The sequence below is a fragment of the Odocoileus virginianus genome, chromosome 9 (genome assembly GCF_023699985.2).
Source record: "Odocoileus virginianus isolate 20LAN1187 ecotype Illinois chromosome 9, Ovbor_1.2, whole genome shotgun sequence".
NCBI classification, from domain to species: Eukaryota; Metazoa; Chordata; class Mammalia; order Artiodactyla; family Cervidae; genus Odocoileus; species Odocoileus virginianus.
Window position 1 is genome coordinate 2,735,799 of NC_069682.1, and position 8,163 is coordinate 2,743,961.

At 42.7% G+C, this 8,163-nt stretch overlaps 1 pseudogene; it reads right to left on the bottom strand.

The window, feature by feature from the left end:
• Positions 1–4,588: 4,588 nt before the first annotated feature.
• Positions 4,589–8,163, bottom strand: LOC139036538 (pleckstrin homology domain-containing family A member 1-like; annotated as a pseudogene).

An 8,163-nucleotide genomic window follows, 5' to 3' on the forward strand; every position in this document is an offset into this window, starting at 1 on the left:
AATGAGGAAGCTGAGAAAAAAATAGCTGAATAACTTGTCCAAAGTCACTCAGTTGAGAGCAGAGCCAGGGTATAAGCACGGGCCATTTGGTTTGTGACTCTCTACTGTGCTGCCTCGAGAAAGCCGGATTTGGGCCACTCTGAGCAATAAAATGCAAAAGGGGAAGTCTCACAGTGATTAAAGCCATCTGTGTGTGAAAAACCTTGCCTTTCTGAAATGGCAGTGAGTCCCGTACAACTGCAGGTTTCAAGTACGAGCTGGACTACCACTTGGCCAAACTAATCAGTCTTACTATTTGAAGTGTTATCCATGGATCAGCAGCAGTGACACTACTTGGGGGCTTGATAGAATTTCAAGCTCCTCCTCAAGACCACTGACTATCAAAGCTTAAGAAGCCCTCTAGCACAGGATCTTTATGAAGCGGAGTTATAATGCAGGGGTGAGAAGCATGGCTGTATTGTCAGAGAGGGCAAATCTCAGCTAAGCCAATTTCTAGCCATGTCACTTATTTGTCTCAGTTCAGTTTCTACATCTGAAATGGGCCAATAACTGTATTCCCGTGGGGTTGTTGTGAGGATGTAACGTGCTTATACATGAGAGAGTCAATTCCTAGGCAAGTTAATAAGAAGTCTGGGGTCCCCAAGGAAGAGAAAGGGGTCTGGGGCTCTTGAAGCAGAGATAGGGGTCTGGAATTCTCAAGGAGGAGGAAAGGACAAACATCTCTCTCTCTCTCTCTCTCTCTCTCTCTCTCTCTTTCTCCATTCCTTAGTCTTAGTCACATAAAACATTTTTTTCCTTAAGACCTGAACTGATGATTACACAATAAACAATTCAGTTTAAACTCTGGACTAAGGATTATACAACAACAATGCTTGAGGACAGTTTCTCCTTTCTGAAAACATTCTGGCTAATCCTGTTATCTTAAAATGTAAATTATGGGAGTGGGTCTCCTAAGATCTTTACAACTTGAGACACTCTTTTGATTTATTTAATAACTAATTTAAAAAGTATAGAACTCCCTTGTGAGGGAGGCATTCTCCGTCCCCCTTCTGATGTCTATGTCAGAAGTTTTCTGTCACTTTAATAAAACTCTGCTATACAAAAGCTCCAGAGTGATCAAACCTGGTCCCTATTTCTGAAGCTAAATCATCTTCTTCGGAGATCATGAACCTGACACTGTTCACCATAAACTATCATATTGGGAGCTGTCCGGATCTTCAGGAGAAGATAAGAACACTAAGAGCTCTAGCCTCTCTGCTTTCTCAGTATACACGTTTTCTGCTTCTTGTGTGAATGAATGACATGCCCTGTGCAAAGCAAGTGATGAGCCCTGCTCTGCAGTTTCGCAGTGCCGTGTAATGACTGAAGGTAGCCCCAGAAAGGGGAACCTTGTTGAGGGTTTATATTGACCTGCCAATGCCAAGAGACACCCAATATCCCTGCAAGGGGAGCAGCCAGAGATGGGCAAAGCATGTAGAACGAACTTTCCTTTCTTGGTCACATTTTCCTGGTCTCTTTGACCATTTCATGATTGCATGGGGAATTAGAACTACTAACATAATCTGCTGAATCATAGACTTGTGATCCATGCTGTTATTGTGTACTTCTACTTAGACCCCACGGATGGACGTGCTTAGCCTTGCTAGATAGGCAAGCTTTGCTAGAAAGTCACTAGGAGTACATTTGGGGCGAGGTGGAGCTCTAGCTCCAGCAGCATGTGTGGGAACTTGGCAGAGTTCTAGCTCCAGGAACGTCTCTCAGGCTGGAGGTCACTCTCGTGGTTGCCTGCCTCAGGGGCCAGTGACCTGAAAGTGAGTCTTTGTCATGTCTGTGCCTCCTATCTATGTGGATGAAAGCACTGCTGGTGACTATGAGGATTTTGAGGACCCAGATCCTGAATTGCAGGACTTGGTCAGATTGGAAGCGGAATGGGCTTCTTCCTTTGGTAGTGCTAGCTCTTAGCAGACCAGAGGAGGCTCTCTGATGAATTCGGTCTCAACTCCCTAGATACTCTTTCTGTGGAATCTATGGAAATGAACTGGAAGGATTGGTCCTAGTAGCTTGAGGACAAAAATCACTTTTTCCTCGCTGGCCAACCCTTTCACCATCATATACACTGATGTGGCTTGACTCACCACTTCTACTGCAATCAGCACTGTACTCAAGAAGGTGCATAGGCATGTGGAACACGGATGCTTTCCCTAGGAGTCCTAGCTTGGGAAACATTCCACAAGGCTACTCTGCTCCACCCTGGGTGGCATCAGAGGAAAGGGGGCAAAAACCAGACAAAGTTCTTAATGGTGAGGCACTGGACATCAATCTGGGACGCCATCAGCTCTACCCCTGGTGCATCTCCACCAGACCTCGGTGGTAGAACCAAGAGGGACAAGTAAGGCACCTGCATCGGTAAGGGACAGACCAAGTCCAACCAGGGGAGGAAACCTTCGGTGGAGAGTCTGTCTGTACCCCCATCTAGAGCAGGGAGGGATGCCTCTGGTGGAAGGAAGCCACAGCTGGGGATGCCGCTTTTTTCTCTCTTACAGATGGGAGCTAACAGTTCTATAACCACTCCTTTAAAATGTTTTTTTAAAAACTGGGATAAGTTTAATCCCCAGAATTTAAAAAAGACACTCCTGATGTTCTTCTGTGATGCTGAATTGCCACAGTATCCTTTGGAAGATTGGGAACACTAACCTGCTGTTGAAGGGTCTCAATAATAATACTGTTTTACAATTACATCAGTTCTGTAGAAAACAAGGGAAATGAGTAGAAGTGCCATATGTGTTGCTCTATCTCTCCGTGAGACATGCCAGACTTATGTCCTAAGGGTGCAGATTTGGGTGTGACCCCTTCAGCTCCCTCCTCTCCTCTTACTTTGCCCCTATATCTGGGGTTCCCAACTGAACAGGATGAGAATCAGGGCACCCTTCCAGGAGGGGTTGCCTCAGTCTAGGTAGAAATTCAAAGTCCCAATTGTGGTTGAGGCTATTTAGAGGATCCAAAGAGTATACATAAGGCTTTATAGGACTAGCTTTACTTTATGATCCTACTTGGAGAGGCGGAACACTTGTCTTGGTACAGACACTGATTCCCAACTCAAAAACTTAAGTTTTGGGGGAAGCTGCTACTTTTGGAGATGAATGGCTTGAACATGAGACAAGGGGAAATAGACCTCCTTCCTACTGGGAGCCAAGCAGTTCCAATAACAGAACGGCTTTGCTGGATGTATTCTTAAAGGACTTAAGCAAGCACACACTAAGACTTTAAACTATGCTAAGTTGGCTGATGTAGAACAGGGAGAGAAGGAAACTCCTGGTAAATTCCTAGATAGACTAAGGGAGGCTCTCCACAAGTTTACTGACATTGATTCCTAATTTCTCACTCAGTCAGCACCGAATATCTGCCGTAAGGTACTAAAACAGGCATTCGGACCAAATCAGTCTTTAGAAAAACTGTTAATCTGGCTCAGACAATATATTACAGTAGAGAATATGAGGAGGATAAATGACAATAGAAAAGAACAAAAGACAAGGCCCATTCTCTAGTGATGGCTGTGAAAACTGCTAAGAATCAGCCTGAAGAGAAAAATGCCCAGGTGAAAAGGGACAGACCTGTTATTCCTGTGGAAAGGAGGGGCACCTCAAGCGAGATTGCCCTCAGGCATTGAAGCCGCTCCCGGCTCCATGTCCAGTCTGTAAAGGACCGCACTGGAGAAGAGACAGCCCTCTGAGGCCTAGACCCCAGGGGTCAGACTCTCAGAATAATCAGGACTGAAGGTGCACAAGGGTCCCCTCACAAGCCCCTGTTCTAATAACATCTGAGGAAACCCAGGTGTTAATAACGGTGGGGGGCCAATCCAGTCGATTTCCTTTTGGGCACTGGGGGCAACTTCCTCTGTCCTCACTGAAGCCCCTTGCCCACTTTTCTTCTGATACACTACTGTAATGTAATGGGACTCTCTGTATGAGCCAAGTGTTATTATTTCAGTCATCCTTTAAGCTGCAACTGGGACTCTGTACCAATTTTCTCACGAGTTTCTATTCGTGCCGGAGTCTCCCTCACTCCTGCTGGGGAAACATACTGAACAAGGTCTAGGCCTGTTTTCATGAGCATGGAGCCTGCTCTTTCTCTCCCATTAATTGAACAAAATGTAAATCCTAGAGTGTGGGCTGATGAAAAAACTATGGGTCGAGCACAAAATGCTGTTCCTGTTATTATTAAGCTCAATAACCCTCACCTGTTTTCATAGCAAAAGCAGTATCCACTAAAGCCTGAGGTTAATGAATGGGCAAAATCTTACTGTACTGATGTCTTATGATGTAAGTGGGATCTTAAACTTTAAAATTCAGAGCAACAATACTCCACCTTTAAAGCTGCTATAACTCAAGGGGTGTCAAAAGCTTGAGGAACAGAATATCACTGTTCCTGGGGACCCCAATCTTCAGAAAAAGTTGAAAAGGCTAATGACATTATTAAGAGGCATCTGCACAAGCTAACTCTGGAAACACAAGACAGTGAGTTTAATGAAACATATTTTGTATTTATTTTATTTCTTTGTTTACACAAGAACTGAATCATTCCTGAGAAATAAGTTAGAATTAATTCTGAGTTTATTTTGAAGCATTACAGTGTTTAACCAGTTTGATGTATAAAGATACCAGACATAAAAGTAAACATCAGGAAGCACACATATATTCCCATTCTGAGAGAAGACATGTTATATACACAGAAAAAAATGCAGCAAATATTAAGGTATTCAAAGTAATTCTTTGACAATTCGGATGTGGACATATTTACAAGAAAAGTATATGTTTTAAAATAATTAAATAATTTTCATAGTATTATAAAAGTATTGAGATAAATATTAGAAGACCCTGACAATCACAAGAACATTTTCCTATGCTATTGAATGCAAGGGTAGTTCTATAAAAAGTCCCAAAATAGAGCTAATATTTTGCCACTATGAAATATATCAAATTACCAATACCAAAATATTAAAATGAACATGCAGTGTGGAAGCTGTACCAAAGAAAACAGCATTAGGCTCCTGAATATTCAGCTCCTGAGTATCACCAACTGTCTGCACAAGATTTCTTAGGTGTGCTCTTGAGAAAAGAGCTTTCTAAAAGAGCCGACGAAATGGATGCATCCGCAGAGAAAATAACAACTTAAAACCTTTTCATTCTATCATTTTCAAATGTAGCTGCAAAAAAGAAGAAAAATCTAAATATAAGTTTCAAAAATAATAGCTTATGAATAAAAATGTTGAGTGGTGCATTCTTTATGCATTTGGATTTTTAAACTGATGCTATGATAATTCTAGTGTAACAGATAGTAACCTCTGGACTCCACTCTGATTTAAGAAATCCACTCCCACTTTCTCGCTCTCAAACAAAAAGTCATCTGAGAAAATGAAAAGGAGAAACAGTGACATGTATGAATTCAAAACAAAACAGTACTGTAATATGGCAAAATATCATAAAAAATAGCAGCATATGAAATTCAAGACTATTTTCTTAAAGCAAATGTTTAAGACTGAACCGTAGAAACAGTACTTGGTCAAACTGGTCTATTATTCAACACCTGAAACTAACGACATTTTTGAGAGAAACTTGTATTTTTGACATCCTCATGATTAAATGTATACTCCAATTTGTGCTTAAAACATGTATTGCACAGATAGTAGAATAACAACATTCTGGTATCTCTAACACAAAATGGTATGCTACTTAACACATTAACTTATGCTACTAAAAATTAATTTTATCCCAATTGTTTAAAACCAATCACATAGGACTTTTGAGCACATTAATCTCAACACATTCCTAAACAAGATGAACACTTGGATACAGGTTACTAGTGACAAAAAGCAGAGGCTACAACCACATGACTAAGGGCAGTATCTTTACATATAAACGAGGTCTTCCACTGATTCAAATATAGAACTATTTACAAGATTTTGACAAGAAAATCAGACCTCCAAGAAATTTCATACCAAATAATTTTCACTGAATAAAAGCAATGACTGTGCTACACATCTTGACTAAGATTTTACAAACAAATGTCCAAGATATACCTGTCTGAATTCTAATTCTCCCCTTTTCTCCAACAGTACAACCCACAACCCTCACTAACAGTTCAATAATACCCTCTAATCAAAATGCACTGCTCACCTTGAGATCGAGAGCATCAAAAATGGTTATCGTTTCAAAACTGTCCACACTGTAGTATAAATTTTACAGCACCACAGACGTCATGAGTTTAGACATCTTTGTCTGACAATATTTCAATCAATAATATTAACCAGTAAGAATGTGTAGAGACTGAACATCTAATAGGAAGTCACAGTAGCATTTTTAAAACAACCAAAGTAATTAATAAGCATTTTTCATGTTTTAAATTGTGAAGCGGTTAAATTGTCAAATTCATTAGGAAAAAGTGTCTCTCTCTCACACACACACACACACACATTTTTATCATCCCAATGAGAACAAAGCTTCAGACAGTTGATACTAACAGGGCTTTTTTCTTTCTTTTAAAGAAATTACATTTAGTTTGGCCACTTGCTAGCTCCTTGGCTTACCAGCTTATAAAGAGGACAGCGACGAGGCAGGATACTCTACGCGTTAAAACCCACTTCCCCTTTATCATCTTTGGCGAAAAGCCTTGTGAAAAGGACACCGCGGGCTGATGAGGCGGGTCAGGCTCCACGAGCTTCCACCTCACACGTCACTGACTGGAAGGCTTGCGTCATCCAAGTCCACGGGGTCACAATCTTGTTCCTGAGGGCCATTTTTACTTCGAGGTTTTAGCAGAGCTTGTTCAGTCACTTTGGAAGCTGGTTCTCTTGGAGAGACAGTCTGGACCTTGAAGTTCCCTGGCTTGACCTTGGCAAGAGATTCGTAAAATCCTCGCTTCTCCATGGGAAAGCTTGAGACCAAAGAGTTGCTGCGAGAGGCTGCGGAATGTGGGGTGGCTGCTGCGGCACTGGCAGAGCGGAGAGTGTGTTTGGGCTCGGAAGGACTGTTGGAATGCTCCTCTGTATACAAGGGTTCGACAGCCTTCTGGCCTGCCGCATAGAAGACGCTGATCTGCCGGGTCCCCGCTGTGCTACAGTGGCACCCGAGACTGCTTTAATCCAACTGTGCATCTCTCCAGGGCTATCAGCCTGCACATAGAAAGTTCGAGACGATGTTACAATTTCAAAGAGGTTGTCTCTCATCATTATGTCACTTTGCTTACATTCCTGGACTTTATGAACCTCCTTAAGTGGTATTACACGGAGAGGTTCCTTTTCCAGTTCAGATTTGAAGTAGCCTATTGTGTTTTCATCCAATTGAAAATATCTTCTCTTCCAGTTTTTCATCACTGCTCCTTGTTTTACACAATATCCAGCTTTGATAACTGCGCTATCTGAAGGTGGTTTAGGAGTGAAGTAAGGAAGATGGCTTTGTGACCGCTTCAAATTATTTCTGTCAATAGTTTCACCACATTCATTTACTTCCTCTTTCTGAGTTGGGGTAATGATGGGCACACCACCAACAATGTCAGTTCTGTAAGAGACCTGCTTCTTTCCACATTCGCCCTGGCGACTTGGGTTATCAGGATGAGGCTGTGAGTCTAACGGCTTTGGGACTGTAATTTTAATAGCTTTGTTCAACACATTCACCCATTCTACTAGGTCCTGCTGATCATTGGCTTGTAGGAAATATTTCCTCATCCCTGCATTCATAACTTTGAAATGTAGGTAAGTTTAATGGCGCCAACACGTGATGATCCAGAAGGTAGGTTCTGTGGATTATCCATGTACCATACAAAACTATCTTCTCTGGTATCCAGTATGAAGTACCTCCGAAGAAATTTCCCACTGTTTTCATTTTCTTCAATGTCTAGAAAACCACAAATGCGATTCTGACGATCCACATAAGGCATTGCTGAGCTTGAACATTACACGGCGCCCGCCGGCCCCTCGAGCCTCCCAGCTCGCTTCAGTCGGCGCCGCGCTCCGGGAGCCCGGCCCCGCTCACCCCTGCCCCGGCGCCGCTCCTCACACTCCTCACGCCGAACTTCAACGGCGGCCCTCGGCCCCCGGAGCACCCGTGCCACCACGGTCCGGGGAGTGGGGCGGCGGGGGTGGTCCCACAGGCACCCACAGCTGCCGGG